A 27,105-nucleotide genomic window follows, 5' to 3' on the forward strand; every position below is an offset into this window, starting at 1 on the left:
AGACTTTTGTCAAGACAAGGGAAGACAAATGGTTCTCATTTATTTTTGTTATTACTAATGTTACTATTTTCACGACTGCTATTTTTCTACTTGTTACCACCACTAGGAATGCTGTTACTACTACTGCATCCATGCCTGCATTTCCGAATGGCCATCTGATAGGAACTCTAATGACTAACGTTTGATCGTTCAGCCCCTTGAGTCCCTGATGGCCTGACCTCAGTGCATTCCAGGGCCAGCAGCTTCAGTATCACTTGGCAGCTTCTTACAAGTGCATATTCCTGGGCCCTGCACAGACCTATGGCATCTGAAGCACGGGGGTTGGGGGCCAGGAATTTGTATCTTCTAATGCTCAAAGTTGTGAAGCTTAGCTCAGCAGAGAAAGCGACCCAGGTGCCAGAGAACAGGCAGGAGGGATGGGAGAGAACGGAGGCCGAGCACCTGGGGCCAGCACCTGCAGGCGTGACCTTGTCTGTGTCGGGCAGGCTGCCAACAGCCTGGAGAAAGCAAAGAATGCCAAGGGCAGGCTTTCAGGATGTGGTTGCACAGCCTCCAGCCTTTGGCTCCAGGCCTGTGTGAGAAGAGGGAGGCCCCACCAGAACTGTCCCCAGACACTGCTGTTCTCTTCCTGCAGGAATTTGAAAATGACAAGACTCCTGATTTTTCATGAATGTGGGCTCATCCGATCAAATTAGCTACAGTTTCTAAATGAGTATTTCTTAAGGTGTGAGGTCTATGTATTTCAGGGTCTCCTTGATCCCTGCTCCCACAGAATCAAAACCTCTGAGGGTTGCAACAAGCTCTCAAATGACAACTCTTCAGTGTCAAGTTTGGGACACGTTCTACTTTTTTGGCCTGACCTGACACTTAGCTTGGGATAAAGTTTTAAGATTTATTTGCTAACCTATGGTCTGCTCTTCCTTCCTTGCTTTCTGTTTCTTCAAAAATACCAATAAAAATACACGCAAAAAAAGAAAATAAAAATTAACTGTACTCCTATTGCCCGTTTTGATAAAGAAAATGATATAAAATAATATTAAACAAAATTAGGACATAAATAACATCATAGTTCATACAAAGGTATTACAATATATGTAACTAATCACCTATGTTAAAAAAAAAACTTTTTATTTTACAGTATAGCCAATTCACATTGCTGTGAGAGTTTCAGGTGGACAGCAAAGGGATTCAGCCATACATATACATGTGTCCATTCTCCCCCAACCTCCCCTCCCATCCAGGCTGCCACATGACATTCTGAGCAGAGTTCTCTGCGCTACAGCAGGTCTTTGCTGGTTATCCATTCCACATATAGCAGCGAGTACATATTGATCCTCTAGACGCTGTTGTCCAGATTTCCCCCTCTACAAATAACAATACAACAAGCAACTTTGTAAAAGAAAAAAAAAATCCTTGCATTGATCCCTAATGGCCAATTATTAGAATTGAAATTTCTGGTTCAAAACTTATGTTTTCTCCTGAGGTATCTGACATACATCGCCAAACTGCTCCCAGAATGAGAAGACCAGTGAACAGCCTCCTTAGAAGACCTCGCTGGTGGTCCAGGGGTTAAGACTCCACACGCCCAATGCAAGGGGCCCATGTTTGATTCCTGGTTAGGGAACTAGATCACAAATGCCACAACTAAGACCCTACATAGCCAAATCAGTAATTTTTTTAATGCAAAACCAAGAACCACATTAGGTTGTAAATTGGTATTGCTGTACTAGAGAAAATTTAGGAATATAGAAATGGAAAACTGACTGTGTGCATGCTTCTGAATCTAGGAATTCCATGTCATGGTCTACAACCTAAAGTGACTCTTGCTTAAGGGAATATTCCTAATAGCAAAAAGCTGAAAATAGTCTAAGGCTACATCAGTACAGGAATAAAGAGAGAAAAATACATGAGGTAAAACATATGAACTAGGTTACATCAACAGAGATCTCTCTCAAAAACAAAACGGCATAATATTGAATGAAAAAAATCTTGGTAAAAGCATACATACGGAATGAAATTACTTTTGTAAAATAAGAAAGAACTATAAAGAGATACTGTTGTGTTCACACACACAGGGGAATTACGAAACCTCCTGCAGAAAGGGTACACTAACTTCAACATGGGGGGGGAGAAGAGAGGTAGGGATTTTATTAGGATCTATAATATTTTATTTTCTTAATAAACAGGTTTGAAGAAAACAAAGTCAGTATCAACATATGCCCAATCTGGGGCACAGTTCTCAAAGTGAGTCTGAGGACCTCTGGGGGCCCCAAGTTTACTGCAGGATGTCCTTGAGGTCAAAATAATTTTCATATTAATACCGAGACCTGATCTGTCTTTTCCCGGGTGCTGGCATCTCCACTGACGGTTCACTATCAGCGTAAAACCTGTGGAGTCAGCACAGACCGAGCTGTCGGAGCCAACGAGGCGAGTGGGGGGCTGCGTTCCTCACCCCGGGCACTTGCAGAAACGCCAGGCAAAATGAGATAAGCCAGGTTTACTCAAACAGCTCCTTGCTGAAGCAGTAACATTTCTTTTCATTAAATCCCACCTTATGAATGCTTTTTCAGTAATGAGCTGAGAAACAGAAAAGCAAATATGCCCACAGCACTCTTGCTCGATGCTTGATTGTTGCCTTCAGGGAAAAGTACTTGTGTGATCATCTGAATTGTGAACCGAACTACCTGCTTTTCTCCACAGAACATCATTTTTCTTGAAAGAATGCGTGAGAGCCCAATTACGGTTATTCAGACTCGGCTGAACCGCCTGTCACTTCCAAGAAAACAACCGGTAATAGTCATTGCCCATGACAAAATTAGAGCTTGCAAATGAAAATTAGAATTTTAGAAAACTTATATCTACCACGTGGGCGTGGCAGATGCCTAACTGTTAAAGACTTTTCTGAGGTCAGTGGAGATGTGATACAAGGAGTGCTCAGCCGCTTAGCCGTGTCCGACTCTTTGCGGCCCCATGGACTGTAGCCTGCCAGGCTCCTCTGTCCATGGAATTTTCCAGGCAAGAACATTGGAATGGGTTGCTGCTTCCCACTCCAGGGGATCTCCCTGACCCAGGGATTGAACCCATGTCTCTTGTGTTTCGTGCATTGGCAGGTGGGTTCTTAAATATTGTATAATGTAACATGTGCACATCAGGAAAGCCTACACTACTCCATCAGGAAAGCATTTTCCAAACGCTCAGTTCAGCTCAGTTCAGTTGCTCAGTCGTGTCCAACTCTTTGCAACCCCACGGACTGCAGCACGCCAGGCTTCAGTCAGCGCATGATATTAAAAAAATCATGCATGAGTGGAAGATCCACTCAAAGTGCAGGGTAAATGAGTGGATTTTAATGTCACAGAGTCTGAAAAGTTCAGTGACAGGGTTTCAGGTTACTCACTGCAGCTACCATTTGTTGAATGTTGGTGTAATATCCAGTAGAATTTTCAGTTACCAGCCTATTAAAATGTTTCCCTTTTCTAACTACATAACTGCTTGAGGATTGATTTTCTTCATATACTTCAACAATAAAAAACACCACAACAGAATGAATTCAAAAGCAGATATGAGGATCTAGCTGACTTCTTTCCAGCCAGTGATTAAAAAGATCTGCCAAAGTGTAAAATAGCATCACTCTTCTCAATATTGCTTTTTTTTTTGACTTTGAAAATTGTACTGTCAAGAAATGTATTTTTTTATGTTACCACATAAAGATTTTATTATTGCTATATTAAATGAATTAAATATTTAAAATTTTGTTTTAATTTCTAAATGTGGTAAACATTATAAACATTAACAAACAAAAGTTCTTTGTGGTTCTCAATAATTTTTATAAATGAGATCAAATAATTTGAGAACTGCTGATCTAGGGAGTGAGTGAATATACAGATACTCGTCTACTCTTCTGTTACTTTCTATACTTTTCTCTGTATATGTAACGAAAGATAAGAGCAAAAAAAAACCAAACAAACCTACTAGCAGCACACGAGGATAGCAAAAACCTGCTTCCCAGGCGGCGCTGCTGCTGCTGCTGCTGCTGCTAAGTTGCTTCAGTCGTGTCCGACTCTGTGCGACCCCATAGACGGCAGCCCACCAGGCTCCCCCGTCCCTGGGATTCTCCAGGCAAGAACACTACAGTGGGTTGCCATTTCTTTCTCCAATGCATGAAAGTGAAAAGTGAAAGTGAAGTTGCTCAGTCGTGTCCCACCCTCAGCGACCCCATGGACTGCAGCCTACCAGGCTCCTCTGTCCATGGGATTTTCCAGGCAAGGGTACTGGAGTGGGGTGCCATTGCCTTCTCCACAGGTGGCGCTAGTGGTAAAGAACTTGCCTGCTAATGCAGGAGACGTAAGAGATGCAGGTTTGATCCCTCCTGGGTTGGGCAGATCCCCTGGGGAAGGGCATGGCCACCCACTCCAGTATTCTTGCCTGGAGAGTTCCATGGACAGAGGGGCCTGATGGGCTACAGTCCATAGAGTCACAGAGTCGGACACGACTGACGTGATTTAGCATGCATATTGTTGCCAAACTTAAGAATTACTGCTTAAGAGAAACAAACCAAGCCAGTGTATCTGAGAGTAAGAAAATATGCCATAATTTTAATTTGCCTTTCTTTCATTATGTCAGTTTGAACAATTCTGTATTATTTTACTGTTGATTTTGTGTGTTGTCCTCTTTCTATTTGTGCACCACGTGTTGGCCGAACATCTTGCACATACCATACTTGCTTCTAGATGTATCTAGAAGCTTCTAGGTGTATCTCGAATACAGCAGGAAACAAGTTGCAAAAGGCCTGCTGCACGAGTTGGCACAGTACTACCCTGTGGGCCAACTGCACCCCACTTCCCATTATCGTAGATAAAGTTCTTGGGGACACAGTCATCCCTATCTGTGTACACTCTGTCTGTGGCTACTTCTGTGCCTCAAGGAGAGACTGAGTAGCTGCAAAAGAGGCTGTGGTGCCTGCAGAGGCAAGAAATGACTGTCCGTCTCTTACGGCAAAGGTTTGCTGGCCCTTGATCTTGTGGCTTCCCTAGGAATGCTTGTCTCTTTCCTTCTCTTTCCTATTTGTAAGATACCTTTGTATATTAAAGAAATCTTGTCTTGCGGATGTTTTCCCATCACATTTATAACCTTTTAACATTGTTTGTGGTTTCTATTCCATTGCAAAAATTTTTATATTGGATACAAAAGCTTGATCAGATTTTCTCTTTTAATATAATTGTTCTTAAACTTTGGAGACACTGATTTTTAAATGACTTATTTGTTACTTTTGTTTTTATTTTATTCAACATAAATTTAAAAATCATTTCATCATATAGCTGAAAAAGCCTTTAGTGATTCTGACTGCAGTTGCATTATAATGTTGTGTTACTTTGGGGAGAATTTAATTTTTAAAATATTGATTCTTTTTGCCAAGGGGGTATAGAATGTTTCCCGGTTAAATCTCATCTTCTTCCAAATTATTTTATAATTTTTCAATATGTCCTAATAAATTCCTTTTTATATTTATTTCTAGTAATTTTCTGTTTTAGGGTTGCTACAGTGATTTCTTCCTTACTTTTACATTGATTAAGGCAAATAAGTACTCTGTATTTTTCTGTATATTTTCTAAATAGTTCCCATACTGAATTTTTTATAGTTCCAATACTTTGTTTGTTTCAGTTGATTCTCCTAAAATTATAATATAGACAAATAGGGACTTATTTAACTTCCCCTTTCTGATCCCTTTACCTAATTTTATTGAAAAAATAATAAATTTAAAACTTTCTTGTTTCTCATTTTAATGAAAATATGTACAGAATTTTGCAAGTAAATACAAAGATTAAATGAAATAGTTAATCTTTGTTTCAAATAATCTTTATAATTTTACATAATTAGCCTTCTCTGTTTCATTAAGAGTTTTCATCAATAACATATATTAAATCAAGCACTTTGGAGAGCATCTATAGAGGTAATAACATTTTTTTTCTCATTTAGTCTATTGATACCATGAATTTCATAACAAATTTCTCTATTAGTAAAATTTCTCGTGTTCCTAAGAACCAGCTCCTCTGGGTATAGCTTGTTGTTGTGTTCAAGGTTTACCTGACTGAATCCACTGGCATTTTACTTGGGATTTTTCAACCTACTATGTTGATTAATAAGGTTTTGGTGTTACCTTTACTAGGATTTTCCTGTATTGTAAAAGAAACAAAATGGGAATGATCATACCTTCTATCCCTAGAATAGTTTACAGCTGCTAAGATGATAAATTTATACAAATTTTAAGTGATAAAAGAAGTTACATAAAATGAAGATCATGAGAATGAGATACGGTGTCAACTTGCCCCACTAAATAATATAGAGAGGTATCACAATTGCATAGTGACAGCAACAAGAACATTAACAGTTAGAGTCAGATTTAGATTTAAGTCTCTTCGTAAATGGGAACAATGGTGGAGGGTCCCCACCCCTCCAAATAACAGCTTGCAGATAAAGGAATAAGGTTCTCCCGCAAGCACTGAATTAATTAACAGTTCCTTGGGTTTATGGGAATAGCCACTGGACTGAGACCAACCACGGAGCTTAATCCATGATATTAGCACATCCAAAGAAAGAAAAGGTCAACTCCTGGAGCATGGCCACTTTAGATAAACTGAGCTCAGAGAAAACAAACTTTGGCAGCGGGTGGGTGTTGGGCTCTCCTCGTAGGAAGGAGACAGAATCCAAGAGCTCTAGGCAGTCAGCTATGAAAAATGTAAAACAGCGTGTTAGTCATTTCCTCAGGCTTCTCCATGTCCTGGAGAAATGCCTTGGAAGATTATGGCCCTTTGCTGATTCCATGAACACCAGTAACCTTCTGCTTATGAATTTAGTCATCTCTACTGATCATAGAAAAGTTTGAAGGAGGTATCTAGATGGGCAGATTGTAAACTTTTTCTGCTAGGAAACATCACCTCTATTTTCACACAAGAAAATATCTTGTATTCCATGGGTATCTCCAAGGGACACATATGTAGCACTAGACCTACTCTCTGAAGGTATACTTCTTTCCGATTTGAAATGCTATTCAGTTAGTGTGGCATTTTGAGAAGGATAATTTCAAATCTATTCTAATTTATAAAAGAAAAAATAATTTGTTAACTTTAGTACTTTGAGTACTAGACACAAACGGCATAAAACATACCTCACTGCTTATGGTAACCGATCCACATGGAGCTGGGCCCTCTCACTGGATAGCAGAGAACTGTTGGGCTGAATAATTTCAATGGCATGTCCGTCCCATGAATTTACAGAGCATTTCATCTACCTGTAACTTATTAACATGATATAGAATTTTTTCAAGGAGTTATCATTTGGCCCCTGTTTACTTTTCCCTGGGATTACATTTTGCCCATTAGCCAAACGTCTCAAAGGAGAAAGGTCTGAAAGAATTTTAATTCTCATTTTTTGTGACATGTGCTAGTGATGAATAACTATTCTAACTTTGGCTTTTATAAGGGAATTCATGGATAAAAATGTCTTGAAAAACTTTTCAGTAGACGCAGAAACATCAACATCCATTGATGATAAAAACTTTTTATAAAGTGGATGTAGAGGGAACATCTCTCAATATAATAAAGATCATATATGACAAACCTATAGCCAACATCACACTCAACAGTGAAAAGCTGAAATCTTTTCCTTTAAATTCAGTAACAGACAAGGATACCTGCTCCTGCCACTTTTATTCAACATGATATTGGAAGTCGTAGCCACAGCAATCAGACAAGAAAAAGAAAAAGGAATCCAAGTTGGAAAGGAAGAAGCAAAATTGTCACTGTTTGCAAATGACATGATACTATATATAGAAAATACTAAATACACCACCAAAAAACTATTAGAACTAATAAATGAATTCAATATAGTTGTAGGATACAAAATGAATACAGAAATCTGATGCATTTCTATATATTAAAAATATTAAGAAAGCAATCCCATGTACAATTGCATCAAAAAGAATAAACAACCTAGGAATAACTCTAACCAAGGAGATAAAAGACCTATACTCGGAAAACCTTAAGATATTGGTGAAAGAAATTAAAGATGAGACAAACAGATGGGGAGATTTTCCATTCTCACAGATGGAAGAATTGATATTATTAAAATGACCATACTACACAAGGCAATCTGAAGATTCAGTGCAATCCCTATCAAAATACCAATGGTATTTTGCACAGAACTAGAACAAATAGTTCTATAATTCACCTACTGAATGGGAGAAGATGTTTATAAACATCTGATAAGGGGTTATTATCCAAAATATACAAAAATTCATACAACTCAACATCAAAAAAACAAGCAACCTGATTAAAAATGGGCAGTGGACTTGAATAGACATTTTTTCTGAAGAATACATATAGATAGCCAACAAGCACATGAAAAGAAGCAAGAATCATCAGGGAATCATCAGGGAAATGCAAATAAAAACCCCAGTGAGACATCGCCTCACATCCGGCAGATTTCGTATCATCAAAAGGACCACAAATAACAAGTGTTGGTGAGGATGTGGGGAACAAGAAACCCTCATGCACTGTTGGTGGAAATGTTAGTGTAGCTGCTGTGGAAAATGATACAGAAGTTCCTCAAAAAACTAAAAATAGAGCTACTATATGATCCAGAAATTCCACTTCTGGGTATGTGGCCAAAGAAAACAAGAACACTAATTTGGGAAAAATATATGCATCTCTACGTTCATTGCAGCACTATTCATAATAGTCAAGATACAGAATCAACCTAAGGGCCCACTGAGGGACAAATGGGTAAAAAAGATGTAGCATACACAGACAGTGGGGTATTACTCAGTCATAAAAATGAAATTCTCTCATTTGAGACAACATGGGTGGGCCTAGAGGGTATTATGCTAAGTGAAATAAGTCAGAGAGACAAATACCCTGATTTCACTTACATAGAGAATCTGTATAACAAGTGAACAAAAACCAAACAAATGAAAAAACATAATAAAATTGAAACAGAATCACGGATACCAAGAACAAACATGTGGTTGCCATAGAGGACAGTGCTGTGGGGATGAATGAAATAGGTAAAGGGAATTCAGAGAAACAAACTTCCAGTTACAAAATTAATCAGTCCTGGGGATGAAATGTACAGTGTGGAGGAACAGTCAATAATAATGTGATATCTTTGTATAGCAAAGAAGGCAGTCAAAATGTAAAAACTTCCAGCTGTAAGATTAATGATATAATTAACACTGCCATGCATTATACATGAACATTGTTAAAACAGTAAATCCTAGGAGTTCTCAGCACAAGGGAAAATGTGCCTTTTTCTTTTTCCTTAACTCTGTGTCTATACAAGATGATTAATCTTAATGCAGTAACTATTTCATGATGTAGGCAGGTCAATTATTCTGTGTACCTCTTAAACTTTTACAGTGCTGCATGTTAATTATATCTCATAAGTTGCAAAAAAAAACTTGACCCATACACAAGTTATTTGTATCAGTAAGGTCCATCTTTCAGTTATGCCTTTTTAGATGGTTAACACTGTCATCTTTTTTTAAAAAAACACATAAAGAAATTGAGGGGGAAAGGAACATAATAGATATTATTTTGTCATACTGAACTCTATGAATTTGCAGATACTATTTTTTTATGGTGTGTGATAGATATATTTTGTCCTATAGGACAGAAATATCAAGTATCAGCAATTTTATGTCACATATCTCAACCATTAAAGGTTAGCCTACATTCTCTTACAGAACAGAACTGTATCTGTCAATTTGCCAATGACAAGAAAGTCACACTGAAACACACTGATCTATTATTTCCTCCACTATTCAAACCTCATGCATCCGTAAGGAGAATGACATTTGTTTTATGACTCGCTGTCACTTGGCTTCTCCCCCAGCATCAGATGGAATGAAACAATATTGTGCCACTCTGCTGTTGTGATCACACCGAATTTCGACATATGTTTAGTATCTGGCTCTGAGTGCCTGCGTGTCCCCAGGTTCCTACTTGGATCCAAACTTGAGTGTGTGTATAAGGACGTGTGCGAGCCTGTCTGCAATTGCATTTGGACATTTGTTTCCTGCTAACAGAAACCCAAGCATATGTTTGAGACCAAGTTTTCATTTCCATCTGACACATTTTCTGTGATTAGATTCATTAAGAAATACAGAAACAGCATTAAAAATGAGAAGGGATGTGTATTTATAAACATCAACTGTGGTTGTGGCAAAGACCTTTCTATCAGCTAAACTGTGTCTTCTGGAGCCATAATCCAACCCACCAGACACATTTTCATTTCATAGTTCAAATCATTACAGAAGGAAAAAAGCTTATCCATAAAGAAAATAAAGCTGATGAAACAACACAGCTTATTTGAACATTAAACCATCCTCTATAAAAATGTCAACCTAACTGTATTACTTCCATCAATGCTGCAAAAATAGAACCAGCAAATGAAACTTTGTTGGCAGCAGCTGAAAAAAATTTTCTTTGTATTTCTGTTCTTGTGGTTTATGAGGCTACTAAAACCCTCGATATAATTATGGTTTGACACTTTATATCATTCTTTAATTTATAGTCTTCTAAAGGAAGTGGTGTAAATTGCTTTCTTTAAAACATCATTGAACATGTTCTAAGTACCATATTGCCACAGAGAGTGAAATACAATTATTCAAAATATGAACCCCTCTCCAGCGACAAACTTAAGACTCATTTAAGGGAAACAGAGGAATGAATGCCCCACTTCAAGTTAAATTAGCACAGACAAAATATCTGTAGGAATTCAGGTTTAGGTGACACAAAAGATATCTGGGTATCATGTTTATTTGTTTTAAATCAAGTATGATAACAGAAAGAAAATTATATTATTATTCTTGGAAATTAAAAATAATATACATTTTTTGTGTGATAATGACTTCTGGGCAGCAGAGTACTATAGCAGTTAAGAGTGTGGACTCTGGATTCATACAGATCAAATTCAAGTTCTGGTTTTGCCATATGTTGGTGTTAGCTGTCTGCTCTTGGGCCACGGACTAATATTTACTATTAAGTTCCTTAGCTGTACAATGAGAAAAATAGCATCTAGTGTATGCCATAAGACCATGGTAAAAAAAAATTAAATGAAACAATTCATTAAAGCACTTTGCACAGTGCAGGATGCCCAGAAATGTTCAATAAATATTAAAATTCTTAGAAAGAGGAGAACATCGTGCATTTCAAAACAACAGATTTTGAATACAAGTCTAATGGTAACAGAGAATGTGGTATCCATGCCACCGCAATCATAGAAATCAATTTTTAAAAGGCATAAGCTCCTATGATTCACAGATTTTGAAGAAAAACGTACGGGTACCAAAGGGGAACAGGGATAAATCAGGAGTTTGGGATTAACATGTACTATATACAAAAAAGATAAACAAGGACCTACTGTATAGCCCAAGGAACTAGAATCTCCATCTTCTAATAATGTATAGTGGAAAAGAATCTGAAAAACAATATATACATGTGTATACATATATATATATGAATATATATATAACTTAATCATTTTGCTGTACACCTGAAACTAATACAGCATTATAAATCAACTATACTTCAATTAAAAAAAAACCTTACAACTTAAAAAGCATGGAACAAGCAATCCATGGAACATCTGTTGATATTCTTGCACTCAAGGCTCGATCTGTTTGGCTTGTCCATCACTATTCATTTGAGAGTCAGTATGTTTAGCAGACCTTTGTTGAGGTGAGGTTAATATCAACACCTAAAAGCTATTTTTCCCATTGGCTATCAAAGTTGATTGCATTTTGATGAATGCATTTTGAATGGAAGAGCTTGAAATTAAGTATCTGCTCATCACCAGAATATCTACCTACATTGTTGAAAATTTCTATGGCTCTCTCGAAAAGCCAGAAGAAAAATTCAGGAAGCAGTGAGAAGGACCATTGTATAAATAATATTAAGCTCCAGATGCTCCCTATAGGAAAAATGTGGCCCAGGATTGGAAAGTATGATCAGAATCAAAGACCAGAAGAAAATGAAAAGAAGCAAATGAACCTTTATGCTGGAACCAAACTGACCAGGTGTCATTTACATCCATTACTTTACAGGCTGTTTAGTAGGAACAATGCAAATATTTCAAAAGCAGAATGAAGTCCAATCTTTTGGAATGAAGGGCAGATGCTGAGGGCCATGTTGCCATGGAGATTAATTTTTATATAAAATTAATATTAGGTATATTGGTGCTAGGAATCCTTGTTCATATCCCTTTGCCAATGCAAAAGTCATATTAAATGCAAGTAAAATTCTATCTGGGCTTCCATGGTGGTTCAATGGTAAAGAATCCGCCGGCCAATGCAGGAGACATGGGTTTGATCCCTGGGCTGGGAAGATCCCCTGGAGAAGGAAATGGTAACCCATTCCAATATTCTTGTCTGGAAAATCCCATGGATAGAGGAGCCTGGTGGGCTACAGTCCACGGGGTTGCAAAACAGTTGGACACGACTCAGTAATTAAACGATAGCAACAAAATTTAATCTCCATTTCAATACTTATAAAAGTCTTCCCATTCCAATGAAAAATGGCCAGTTAGCCATTTTTATTAATAGTTACACAGCAGCAGGGAAATTTATGTGTGTGATCATCTATCCCTCTAAGTGAATGATGAGAAGATAATTTCATGAGTGGATAAAATGTACTTCAAATATATGGCCAAAACTGCAAATCTGAAAACAAAAATAAGAGTTGTTCACCTTCCAAAACTGCAGCTGTCCTATTTGTTAATTTCGCCCAAATTTAGAATAAAAAAGGACTTTGCCGATGATCCACACTGACTGTCAGAGCGGCTCTGGTCTACAGCGTGCTCTTCATTTTGTGTTTCTGCTGTGCATTGGTGGAGGAATACAACACGGATGGCCCATCAATGAGTAGTGACCTTGGCTGGTCCAGGCCACATGGCCCTGGGAGTGCTGAGTCAGCAGCCCCGTCTGTTCTCCTCCTCCTTTTGGCTGTTGGCTGAGTGGTGGCAGGCTTAGCAATTCAGTCTGCTTCTGTGAAGCTGGGTTTTTCTTCTGTGAAGCTAATTGAAACTGCAACATTGGCCTCATTACCATCTTGTAAAACCCCTCTGAACTAACCAGCTCAGACAGCCATGGTTATAGGCTAAAATCAAAGGCAAGATGAGTCAAAGAATTATGGATGGAGCGTTCAGGTCATTTTCCAAATGTCAAAATATAGGATTCAAATGCAGGGCATCATTCATTTACATATACCAATATGCTTATCAAATTGACAATGTTTCGAATTTACCAACAGTACAGGCTCCATCGACAGGGAGGGATGAGCCGAAAGAGATCTGTGAGATGTTTTATTTTGAGCAATCATAATGCCATTCTTCTTTCTAGGGTCACGTTTAAGTCACATGGACAAGCAGAATGCCCTCGGGGTGATTTTTTTTAAGCCTAATGACGGTGAGCCATTTTGCGGTTCATTAGACTGCTCTAGGTTCCACCTGACTGTATTACGAAGATTACCAAAGAATGATCATACATGGATAAAAGGTTAATACATTTATTATGCCGCATGCCACCTAAATATTTTGAGCTAAATGAATAATTCTCAACTCAGGCACTTCTGTCCCAGAGGAAATATTTGTCAACATCTGGGAATATTTTTGTTCTCCACATGTGGAGCAGAGGAAGGTTCCACGGTGTATAGGACACAACAGAGACACTTTTACCCAAAACCTCAATGGTGCTGAGGCTGAGAAATCCTGATTTAAATAGACACATCACAAAGCAGGGATCTGGGATCTGACTCCTTGAGTAGCAGCTGGTCCATTTCTGTGGCTGAGGAGGAGAAAATCAGCCTGCTGAAAGAGTATTGGTCAAGTCGTTTCAAAGTATCAAGGATACTTCTAAATACATTGTATCTTCTGCCAATGAGCTCAAGGATAGCGTAGAAGCAGGGCAGAGAAGGATGAAAACTGTATACACAGAGAGTACTCCATCAAATGACTCAAAAATAGATGTGCTTATTTATAGAAGGAAATGCTGACATAAACTTTTGGCAAGACAATCAGTGTGTTAGCCTGTTTGCTTTCATAACATGCACCGACTGCATTGGATATAAGCAACAGGCTTCCCTGATTAGAGATAAATGATGGCATCACGTCCCGATCTGCCCAGATAATAAAATATATCTTAAAGCTTTAATACAAATCTCTTATATTGGCCAAAAATGGATGAGTGGAGTATAATAAATTGTCCTCCAAACAGACTCCAGTTTACAGGTGAATCTTAAAAAGTGATAAAGACAGATAGACAATAAAGAGATTGATTATTCAAAAAATTGGATTGTGAGATAATTATTTAGGAATTAGGAAAAAGTTATTATCTCAACTTCTCTTTGTATATCAAAATAAAAGTACAGATGGATTAAAAACAACTAGGAGAAAATTAGATGAATAGTTATCTGCTCTCCGAATGAGAGACAATTTTCTCAAATTTTACTGTGGCAGTAGGAAAACTACAAAGGAAAAGCCTCAATAGAATGTCCCTAAAGAGCCTCTTGATGAAAGTGAAAGAGGAGAGTTAAAAAGTTGGCTTAAAATGCAACATTCAGAAAACTAAGATCATGGCATCTGGTCCCATCAATTCATGGCAAATAGATGGGGAAACAATGGAAACAATGAGAGGCTGTATTTCTGGGGGCTCCAAAATCAGTGCAGATAGTATCTGCAGCCATGAAATTAAAAGATGTTTGCTCCTTGGAAGAAAAGCTATGACCAACCCAGACAGCATATTAAAAAGCAAAGACATTACTTTACCAACAAGGTCCATCTAGTCAAGGCTTTGGTTTTTCCAGTAGTCATGTGTGGATGTGAGAGTTGGACTATAAAGAAAGCTGAGCACCAAAGAATTGATGCTTTTGAACTGTGGTGTTGGAGAAGACTCTTGAGAGTCCCTTGGACAGCAAGGACATCCAACCAGTCCATCATAAAGGGAATCAGTCCTGAATATTCATTGGAAGGACTGATGTTGAAGCTGAAACTCCAATATTTTGGCCACCTGATGTGAAGAACTGACTCATTTGAAAAGACCCTGATGTTGGGAAATATCAAAGGCAGGAGGAGAAGGGGATGACAGAGGATGAGATGGTTGGATGGCATCACTGACGTGATGGACATGAGTTTGAGTAAGCTCTCGGAGTTGGTGATAGACAAGGAAGCCTGGCGTGCTGCAGTCCATGGGGTCTCAAAGAGTCAGACACGACTCAATGACTAAACCGAACTATGTGAGATAATTTTACACTTTTGCTTATTAAACCCCAAAACCCAAACCTTGTCAACATTCAAAAGCAAGCCACAGACTCAGGAAGACATTTGTAACACATTTTAAAGTGTCACTATTTTTAACTATATAGATTTCATATAAGATCATTTCAAAAAAGCATCAACCAAATGACAGTTGAGCAGAGGACACACAATTTTAGAAACTTAAAACAAAACATTCAGGAAAACATCTCATTTCACTAGAAATATACATTAAAATAATATACCATTTTCTCCTTATCAATTTGCCTTTTTTTTTTTTTCACTTTCAACAGGAAGGAGTGGTTAAAGAGGTTTTCTTATGCTACAGGTGGAATATCTGTTGGTACTACCCTTCTGGAAGATACACAAAGAAGTTCACATTCATAGCTTTTGACCTACTGAACTCACTTAGGAGGATTAAGAGGGGGGGAAATCTCAAAATATAGAAAAAACAGCTTTACACACAAAGATGTTCACTGCAGTGCTATTTAATAAAGAATTTCTGGGAATTCCCTGGCAGTCCAATGGTTAGGACTCTCCACTTCCATTGCAGGAGGCGTGGGTTTTGTTCTTGGCTGGGGAACTAAGATTCTGTGTGCCCCATAGTGGGGCAAAAAAAAAAAAAAAGTTAAGAAGGAAAGAAAGAATTTCTTCTGAATCTCCTTAATGTTCAATAGTTGAACCGTAGTTCATTGTGATGCATCTGCTGATGTAGCAAGTATTTTGTGACAATCTGAAAAGATATCACTAAGCGTTTTAATAAAATCAGATCCCACTTTTGTTATGAGGTTGAAAATTTGCTTATGGTAGGTATAGTGGGCTGAATGTCAGTCCTCCAAGAGATACGGCCATGTCCTAGTCCCCAGAACCTGTACATATATTCATATATGCAGAAGATGTGCTTAAATGAAGGATCCTGAGACGGGGAGAGTATCCTGGATTGTGTAGGTGGGCCCTAAATCTAGACACATGTCTCCCCATAAGAAGAGGCAGCAGGAGTTTAGACACAGATGCTGAGAAGAAGGTAAGGGGATGTGAAGATGGAAACTAACTGGAATGATGCAGCCTCAAGCCAAGGAATGCGGGCAACCTCCAGCAGCAGAAGCAAACAACTGAATCCTCCCTAAAGCCTCTGAAGGGAGCACAGTTCTGCGGACGCCTTGGTTTTGGATTTCTGACCTCCAGAACTTAGAATAAATGTCTGCTATTTTAATCCATCAACTTTATAGTAATTTGTTACAGCAGCCACAGGAAACTTACATGGTAAGTTTACATTCAACCTTTCCGGAAACCACCAAATAGTTTTTTAATGTGTCTGTACCATTTTCCATTTCTGCCAGCAGAGTATGGAGACTCAGCTCCCCCACATGGCACCATCACTGGGAATGGTCAGTCTCCTTCATTCAAGCCATTCTGATCAGAGTACAGTGGTCACTCACTATGGTTTTAACTTGCATTTCTTGAAGAGCTGACTCATTTGAAAAGTCCCTGTTGCTGGGAAAGATTGAAGGCAGGAGGAGATGGGGACGACAGAGGATGAGATGATTGGACGGCATCACCGACTCAACAGACATGAGTTTGGGTGAACTCTGGGAGCTGGTGATGGACAGGGAGGCCCGGCATGCTGCAGTCCATGAGGTCGCAAAGAGTCGGATATGACTGAGCGGCTGAACTGAACGGAATGGAATGACCAATAATGTTAAGTATCTTTTCATGTGGTTGTTTACCATCTGTATATCTTCTCTGGAGAAGTCGATGTTTACAACCTTTGCCTACTTTTGCTTTGGTTTACTTTTTGCTTATTATTGGGTTTTGAGCGATCTTCCTGTATTCTGAAGACACCTACCCTAAGACCCATCTGTTCCACTCTTAGGTAGTTACCCAAGAAAAACGAAGGCATATATCCACACAAAGATTTGTATACTAATGTCCATAGATGTTTTGTTTGTAAAGGTCAAAACCCAGAAACAACACAAATGTTTATCAGCTGTTGAATGGATAAACAAATTGTGGCACCCATACAATGGAATGCCACTGTGACAGAAACCAGTGAACTACTGGCACATACAACAACATGGACTGTGCACCTGCTAAGTTGCTTCAGTCGTGTCTGACTCTGTGCCCCCATGGGCTGTAGCCCGCCAGGCTCCTCTGCCCATGGGATTCTCCAGGCAAGAATACCGGAGTGGGCTGCCATGGCCTCCTCCAAGGGACCTTCCTGACCCAGGGGTTGAACCCACATCTCTTATGTCGCCTGTGTGGATTAGACTTGAATAACTTTTCTGAGTGAAAGAAGCCAGATCAAAAACATTATACATACTGTAGGAGTCTACAATTCTAGAAACGTCAAACTAATCTACAGTGACAGGAGGCAGATCTATGGCTGCCTAGGCACGGGGAAGTGGGGAAAAGGGATAATTAAAGGAGAAGAGAAAACTTGGGGGTGACATTTAATTCATCGTCTTGACTACAGAGAAGACTTCCAGGTATATATGAGTGTCAAACTGTAGACTTTATATGTTGTCAAACTGTAGACTTTACATGTTATCAAACTGTAGACTTTAAATACATTCAGTTCATGGTATGTCAGTTACACCTTGGTAAAGCTGTTAAAGAAGTTGTTTAATCCTTCTAAGCCTCAGTTTCTTCATCTATAAAAGGAGGCAGTAATAGATCCCACCTCATGAGGTTACTGGGATTAAATGGTGGTAATCTGGGATTAAATGGTGGTAATCTGGCAAAGCACTCTGTTCAGAGTCTTGTATACAATGAGCACTCAAAAAGGCTAACAATATTTTTATAAAAATGGTACAAAAACTTTCATCCTGGTGCAACATATTATATAATATCTATTAAAATACATTATTAATATGTTAAGATTACACTATATGTTAATATATTAGAATATGCTTAGAAAAAAGACTGGAAATAAGTATTCTCAAAGTACAAAATGCTATTTGACTGTGATTGTGGAATTTGGGGTGATTTTATTCTTGCACATTTCCTCTATTTTCTAGGTTCTCTACAATATGTTATGTATTGTTTTCATCCAGTGAAAAGGTTTATTTTTTAAAAATACTGTTACTAATCCCCTAACAAAGCAAAGCTCCATGGAACAAATCAGATGGCATGGAGCATATCCGTTTCCTGCTTGTTCGTACCCCCGGAACCCCTCTTATCCTCCTTCTGATCACGTCCGTCCCCACTCTGTGGCATGCTCAGATACACAGGTTGCGTGCGGGCTCTCTTAAACCCGTTGACGACTCCCTGTAAGCCTTTAGATAGAGGCCCTGTTCCCAGCCCAGCTCCTGCCCACCTCTCTGGTCTCGCCTGCCCTATTCCTGCTCTCTCGATCTCTGCTCCTGCCCCACTGGCTTTTCAGGACCTCCAGGTTCTGTGGTCTGTCCCATCTCCCTTGCTTCACACCATTAAATCTTCCCTCTCTTCCTCTTGGTTATTGATCTCAGCTCAATGGGAAAGTCTTTCCTTGACATCTCTTTGTTATACTCTCACATGATCCTTTTGGCTAAAATTCAGTGAACTGTTGTTTCAGGGGTCTTCCTAGCTGGTGAGCAATCTGAGCACGGAACCACGTCTGTGCTGTTCAAAGCAGTGCCCCCTAAACGTAGCAGAGTTGTAGACACTTATTAGCTCAGCTGGTAAAGAATCCACCTGCAATGCAGGAGACCCCAGTTCAATTCCTGGGTCAGGAAGATTTCTTGGAGAAGGGATAGGCTACCCACTCCAGTATTCTTGGGCTTCCCTGATGGCTCAGATGGTAAAGAACCCACCTGCAATGCAGGAGACCCCTGTTCAATCCTTGGGTTGGGAAGATCTCCTGAAGGAGGGCATGGCAACCCACTCCAGTAGTCTTGTCTGGAGAGTCCCGTGAACAGAGGAGCCAGGAGGGCTACAGTCCAGGGGGTTGCAAAGAGTCGGACACAACTAAGCACAGCACAGCTCAGGCACTTATTACTGGTGCATAAAAAAGGGCTGGTTCAGACTCCCTAGCAAAAGAATCATGGTAGAGGAGGAAGAACATTGAATCACGAGGACACCCACCTGCCTTGGGTGAGTCTTTTCTTTCTGGTTTAATAATAAATATTTATAAAACAGGCCTAAACTATCTCCTAGCGCCCCTCCAGATCTAAATGTAACTGGGTAGAATTGAGTTCATGTCCCCCTGAGTATGAATAATTTCTTGAGTGAATTCATGTGACCCTCATGTTCTGACTGCAACCAGCAAAAAAAAAAAAAAAAAAAAAAGAACTTGCTAGTATAGAAAAGGAGAGCAATATCACCAACAATCTGTCATTTACCTCTTAGAAATTACACAATCAAAATAATGGGCTTCAGATATTAGCTCCTCTTGAAGTTTTCTTCTACCTACAAATATTCTAACCCTGGGCTCACATCATTCTGCTACAGACAGTAAACATCAGGAAACTCTAAAAACAGGAGTGACCTTGCTTTTGGTCACTGTTGAATTAAATAGGCACACTTAGCAGAGTGAACTGGGAAAAAAGAAGATGGAAAAGGAATATAGGAATATTTTGGACCATCTCTGGACCAACCCAAGGATGAAAGATATCACTAGTTGCTCTTTTTTTTTTTTTTTAAATCTCTGCTTCACATCTACATATGACTTCACCTAACTGGGACCCCTGCTTATTTAACTTATATGCAGAGTACATCATGAGAAATGCCAGCCCAGATGAAGCACAAGCTGGAATCAAGATTGCAGGGAGAGATATCAATAACCTCAGATATGCAGATGATACCACCCTTATGGCAGAAAATGAAGAGGAACTAAAGAGCCTCTTGATGAAGCTGAAAGAGGAAAGAGCTGGCTTAAAACTCAACATTCAGAAAACTTAGATCATGGCATCTGGTCCCATCACTTCATGGCAAATAGATGGGGAAACAGTGGAAATAGTGACAGACTTTATTTTTGGGGGCTCCAAAATCACTGCAGATGGTGATTGCAGCCATGAAATTAAAAGATGCTTGATCCTTGGAAGAAAAGCTATGACCAAGCTAGACGGCATGTTAAAAAGCAGACACATTACTTTGCTAACAAAGATCCGTCTAGTCAAAGCTATCATTTTTCCAGTAGTCATGTATGGATGTGAGAGTTGAACTATAAAGAAAGCTGAATGCCAAAGAATTGATGCTTTTGAACTGTGGTGTTGGAGAAGACTCTTCAGAGTCCCTTGGACTGCAAGGAGATCCAACCAGTCCATCCTAAAGGAAATCAGTCCTGAGTGTTCATTGGAAGGACTGATGCTGAAGCTGAAACTCCAATACTTTGGCCACCTGATGAGAAGAACTGACTCACTGGAAAAGATCCTGATGCTGGGAAAGATTGAAGGTGGGAGGAGAAGGGGATAACAGAGGATGAGATGGTTGGATGGCATCACCAACTCAATGCACATGAGTTTGAGCAAGCTCTGGGAGCTGGTGATGGACAGGGAAGCCTGGCGTGCTGCAGTCCATGGGGTCACAAAGAGTCGGACATGACTGAGCAACGAACAACAACAACAGGGACCCAGAACTGACCTCAAGTGGAAGAAGCACACGAAGCCACACTTGTCCTGGATCCCTAGGGTGTATCTGCCTTTTCAGGGACATCTCTTATGGCTGGAAGCAGTAATGCACTTGAATAGCAAAAAGAAACACTGAATTCCAGCACCCCTGCCCAGCCATCAGGGCTGGGAGAATTCAATGACAATATTGTAAAAATGAAGCAAAATAATACAGCCATGAACATGCATCGTTATAAAATCTATGTTTCCAGGAAGAAAAAGCTGCCTGCAAATTCTTTATCTTGATTTAAAAGACAGTTAAATAATCACTCCCAGCCTAAGTATGTCAAGTTTACTTTGACAAAGTCAATGTGACAGGAAGTCCTAAGTTAACAGTGAGAACGTATTTGGTATCCTTTTTCCTGTATCTTTCCAAGTATGCTAAATAAACAGCACATATCTGTGTCTTAGAAGCTTGACAGCAGGAAAGTAGGTTAGAGTACTTGTGTGATAATTCAGACCAAGAAAATGTTAAATAAATAAAACCTTTTCCTTGGTTATCTAAGCAAAGCTACATTACCTAATGTAAAAAAAGAAAACAAGTACAGAAACAAGAAACATTGCTGTTTCAGGGTGTGCTTCCATGTATCTGGAAAAATCAGCTTTGAATTCTGTCTTTGAGAATACTCAATCGTGTAGCAGTCATGGAATCTCTGACACTAAAGTATTAGTATCAAGGACAAAAATTGAATAGTCACCCCATTAGTTGTATTCTGGGTACAGATGCATTGTATTTGGAAGGAAATAAGTAAAAGTAAAGATTTCCATGAGTCTTGTGCTATCAATGCCCTTTATACATGGAATTCATGTTAGTAGAAAGAGTGATTTCCAACAAAACTGTTTGCCCATAAGCATATCTAAAATAGAATGACATCTGCTGAAACCTATTAACAAAAGACTCAAATGTGATCAAGAGCAAAGTGTTCTTCACAGCATTCTTGGAGGACAGCTCTGCATGGGTCTTTCAAGTTTCTGCAGGTCTTATAAGAAGAGATACGGCCTGCCTTGTTGCAGACTAGCTTTTTTAGGATATTTGCACACTGAACAGACTGGCAGCATGGAGACGATATCCTGGGTGCCTGTGTGCTAAACTGCTTCAGTCACGTCTGACTCCTTGCAACCCCATGTACTGTAGTCCACCAGGCTCCTCTGTCTATGGGATTCTCAAGGCAAGAATACTGGAGTGGGTTGCCATGCCCTCCTCCAGGGGATCTTCCCCACCCAACGATTGAACCCAGGTCTCTCTATCCCTTCTCCAGAGGATCTTCCCAACCCAGGAATTGAACCTGTGTCTCCTGCACTGCTGGTGGATTCTTTACCTGCTGAGCTAAAAAGTTGAGTTCCTTCAACTCAGGATTCTTTCCAGCAATGCACCTCATTACCAGCATTACCTGGACCTCTTGTTACATTAGAGTGAAGTAAGTGAGAGACAGAAAAAAAAAAAGTTGTATATTAACAGATACATGTGGAATCACAGATGACCTTATTCACAAAGCAGAGATAGAGACACAGGCGTAGAGAACAAACGTATGGACACCAAGGGAGGAAGTGGGAGTGGGATGAACTGGGAGGTTAGGATTGACGCGCATACACTGCTGATCCTCTGGGTGAAAGAGGTAGCTGATGCGGACCCGCTGCACAGCCAGGAACTCTGCTCAGTGCTCTGTGATGACCTACATGGAAGAGAAATCCAAAACAGAGGGGATATATGTGTACACACAGCTGATTCACTTCGCTGTATGTCTGGAGTGAACAGAACATTGTAAATCAACTATATGCCGATAAAAATTAATTTTAAAAACAGCAATGTTAGTGAGCTGCCCTTCAAAAGAGACAGCCATGTTAGCTCCGGCCTGTCCCCTGTGGGTGAGCCTGAGTGTCCATCACAGTCCAGTGTCTCCTGCTGCTTTCCTGTAACTCTCCCCAGCACTCGTGCCACTGAGGACATCGGTTCTATCCTTGTCCCGCTTCACAAATGCAGAGAGGGGGACACAGAGGGACTGGGTAACGCACCCATGACCACAGGGCTGGGCGAGTGGCTGGGGCAGACTCACACTCATGCTGTCTGCCGTCGCGCTGGAGGGCCAGTGAGTGTTCTCAAGGCTTGCACTGCTCGTCCCACCCTTCCCTTTGCTTCCCTGTTCTCACCCTTGTCCACTTGTCTGACTGTCTCCCAGGAGCCGGCTGTTCTTAGAGTTGGTGCTGCCCTTCGGCCTGTGTTGTGGCCTTCTGCACCCCGCTCCCTTCTCACGGTCTGCACGTCTGTGTGGACACACACTCACATCCCCCCCAACACACAGCTCTGTCCCCCCACCCCCCCCACCCTCAGACACATCAAAGATACGCAGATGAAAAAAGGGTCCTCTTTTTCATAAAAAGACCCCATCTAGAGTTGTTACTTGGTTAAGCTACAACTATGAAACTTTTCAAAAAGGCATTCCTTGTCTTTAAGTTTTATGTATTTAGATTCCCTCCCTCCACTGAATACTGAAGAATTTACTTAAACTGTGTATTTGTAATTCTCTTCACAGCACATTTTGCAAAGTGGCTTCTTAGCTGACATGATAATATGCTGAAGGAAACTACTCTCAGTTTAGAGACTTCCCAGGCTGCCCAGTGGTTAGGACTCTGTGCTTCCACTGCAGGGGGCCTGGGTTCGATCCCTGGTCAGGGGAACTAAGACCCTGCAAGCCACACGGTAGAACCAAAAAAGAAAATATTGCCAGTTAAAAAAGTCCAATTTTGCATTGCAATGATTCTCTAACTTCAGCACCCACACACACAACATCACAGAGGACCCTTGTGAAAAGGCAGATCCCTGGGTCTTATCCTCCAAAGAATTTGACTTAGAAAGTCTTAGATGGAGCCCAGTAATCTGTCCTTTAAGCATGCTCATTAGGCAAGTCTGATACAAATATTTTGTGACCCACACCCTGAGAAATAAGAGAAACTCCATGTATTTCACTTCCATAGAGCAATGCCCTAAATTTTCGAGAATCTTCTTAGCCAACTTCTGGGACCACACTTCTCTCATAGATACAACAAAGTTAACACTGACCGAAATGCTTGCTTGGTCATCTAACAAATACTGCTTTAAAGTCTACGTTCCACTAGGGATGGTCAGTAGCTAACAAATGGGACCTGAGTCCCATCCTCCACACATCCAGGGCCCACAGCAGACACCGTTTATCAACACAGCACTCTGTCTGCTGAGCGAGACCCATGTCTGTGAAGCCATTCCCCCAGTCAGTTGCAGGGCAGTTCCTAGGACGTGGCCGTCCAGTCTGGACCACAGGGCATTGGAGCAGAAAGCGGAAGAGTCAAATCATGACTGAGAAGCAGGAGGCGAATTTAGAGCTCCTCCTGTCTGCCCACTTAACAAACACACTGCACCACCTCTCCTAACCTGAAGGCAGGCTCAGCGTCATCAGGCAACCCCAGCAAGCTCCTGGAAACAGACAGAGACCGCGGCCCATGGACAGGGTGAGACAGCCAGTGTGCGGGGAGCCCCAGTGCACTGGGGGAAGGTCCTTCCTCCTCTCCCTTCTCCCTCCTCCCACTTGCTTAAGCACCTCCCCCCTCCCCCAAATGAAAAGCCCATTAGAGCTTCCTGCCCTGGGCATAAAAAAAAGAATTCCACTTAGGGTTCTGATTACCACGGAAGCTTTTTGATCATAGTTGTAAGAGCCGCCTCCTTCAGTTCATCGTTGAGACTCTGAAAAGTCAAATGACTTACCCAAGCATGCTTGCTGAGAGCCAAGAGTAGAATTCAGGTCCCTGGACTCCTAGTTGACTGCTATTCATAGATTTAAAAATCCTGATGCAATGAGCGTCTAAAAATAACACTGCCTAGTCCCACGTCTAGTCATTCCAGACATCATATCTTGATCATGTTTACCTATCACAGCTTCTATCTTTGAGAATCTTTCATTAGGTCAGGCTCAACCAGAAATAAGTTGGTAAGTTTTACAGATAATCATTCTACATTATTGTTCACTTTAATCATAGTTGATTTCTGCAGAGGTGGAAAGTCACCTTATAATAACATACCGGTGAGAAGAAGGTTTTTGTTTGTTTATTTTTAATCTCAACAGCATGGAGAGCTGTGACTTCAGACACACCTGGCCTGGAACCCCAGCTCCTCCCAGAGGTGGAATCTTATGCAAATGATTTCATCTCCCTAAGAATCTGATTCCTTATCTATGACAGGAAGAACTTATTTACCTCTGAGAAATGTTCTGGAGGTGAAAGTGATTAGCAGGCTTACCAGTGACTGGATGCGTGCCCGGCACACAGTCCTTTCCCATAGGTATTAATGTCTCTCTCCTTTTCCTTCTCTTCATCTATGTCACCTTGGAGAAATAAGGTAGGCTAGTCTCTCTAGCCTTTCTCTCTCCCAAGTGTCTCCCAGGTCTGGCTACCTTCATGAGGTTTGGTAGAACATGAAAAGGAGAGTCACGTGTTCAAAAATTATTAGGAATTTTGAGAGAGCGCCAGCAGAGGGGTAGGCGGAGCGTGGGGCCCTTCTGAGCGGGGCGTGAGCGCTGGCCCAGGTCCCAGGCCTGCGCCGTTAGTCTGGGTACCAGACTCTCTGTGCGGGGTCTTCTCTCTTCCACTCCCTGGTGTTGGAGAGCTGGTCCTGGGGTCCCCGGTGGGCACGGGGAGGGCACACGGGCTCAGGAGTTTATGGGACTTAAATCTGGCTCCAGTACTTTGCTCTTACGTCACCCATCTCTCTAAGGCTGGTTCCTCTGCTGGGAACGGGTCTCATGATGCGTGGGCCGCGGAGGGCCCAGGTGAGGGATGGATGAGGTGGGAGCTGCGGAGGGTACCCACCCGGCCCAGCCCTGAGGACGCACAGGTCGGCCGCTGTCACCATGTCATTCTTCCCTTTGAGCCTCTCCCAGGCCTTCAGGCTTTGTGGCTCCAGTGGGGTCATAGTCTCAATCCCCCCGGAGGTGCCACTCAGAGCCCAGCCACAGCACCCGGGCAAAGAGTACAAAGGCTGCAGAACGGGCCGAGTCGCATTCTCACTGGTTTTACTGGACCACTCAGAATGAGGTATACCGACAACACAGGGACGCCGACGCTATTCACAAATCAAAGAAAGCAAACCGTCTGACGCTTGTGGCAATGATACGGTGCATCGCTTTCCCACTGTTACTGCATTTGATGCCTCCTTTCCTACCCAGTGTCTACAGACCACGGGTTACCGTCCCCATTTGATAGATCCCAAAACTCTTTTTTTAAATAAAATTTAGTGATTTTCCCGCTAATTATTAGAGAAGTGCAAATCAAAACTACAGGGAGATAACACCTCACACCGGTCAGAATGGGTCTCATCAAAAAATCCACAAACAACAAATGCTGGAGAGGGTGTGGCGAGAAGGGACCCCTCCTGCTCCAGGGGAATGTACATGGTGCAGCCACAGTATGGAGGTTCCTTAAGCTAAAAACAGAGCTACCGAATGACCCTGCAATCTCACTCCGGGGTGTGTATCCCGAGAGAAACATGGCCTGAAGAGATACATGCTCCCAAGGTTCACTGAAGCACTGTTTACAGCGGCCAAGGCATGGAACCATCCACATGCCCACACATGCCCACTGACGGAGGAATGGATAAAGATGCGGTATGCGCATACAATGGAATATTCCTCACCCGCTAAAAAGAAGGAAATAAGGCCATTTGCAGCAACATGGACGGACCTAGAGATAGTCATACAGAGTGCAGTAAGTCAGAGAAGGAGAAATATCATATGGCATCCTTTATATGTGGAATCTAAAAGGAAATGAACTTACAAAACAGAGAGAGACTCACAGATGTAGAAAACGAACTCATGGTTGCCGGGGGCGGGGGGTGGGAGGGGGAAGGCATCGTTAAGGACTTTAGGAAGGTCATGTGCACAGTGCTGTGTTTAAAATGGATCACCAACAAAGACCTATTGTACAGCACAGGGAATGCTGCTCAATGTTATGTGGCAGCCTGGATAGGACAGGGGTTTGGGGGAGAATGGATACACGTGTACGTATGGCTGAGTCTCTTCACTGTTCACCTCAAACTAGCACAACATTGTTAATTGGCCACAAAACAAAATGTTTTTGGTGTTAAAAAAAATAAAAATAAGATTTAAAAAAATGTAGTGATTTTCCTGAAGACGTGTACTTCTCTGATTCTCTCCTTATCTGATTCCTAGTCGGGTGCTCCTTCTGCCCCATCAAT

The 27,105-nt window shown here is 40.9% G+C and overlaps 1 protein-coding gene across 12 annotated transcripts in view; it reads right to left on the bottom strand.

Moving 5' to 3' along the window:
- Nucleotides 1-27,105, bottom strand: part of THRB (thyroid hormone receptor beta) — a 444,462-nt gene that overhangs the window by 332,290 nt on the left and 85,067 nt on the right. Inside the window, exon 1 of one of the 12 annotated variants that reach the window (XM_055566910.1) lies at nucleotides 25,153-26,637. The exons of 9 other annotated variants lie outside the window; for them this stretch is intronic. The gene's annotated coding sequence lies outside the window, so the exon portion shown is untranslated. 2 more of the 12 variants (XM_055566911.1, XM_055566906.1) reach the window with 2 other exon arrangements.

The sequence above is a fragment of the Bubalus kerabau genome, chromosome 2, assembly GCF_029407905.1.
Source record: "Bubalus kerabau isolate K-KA32 ecotype Philippines breed swamp buffalo chromosome 2, PCC_UOA_SB_1v2, whole genome shotgun sequence".
In the NCBI taxonomy this organism is placed as follows: Eukaryota; Metazoa; Chordata; class Mammalia; order Artiodactyla; family Bovidae; genus Bubalus; species Bubalus kerabau.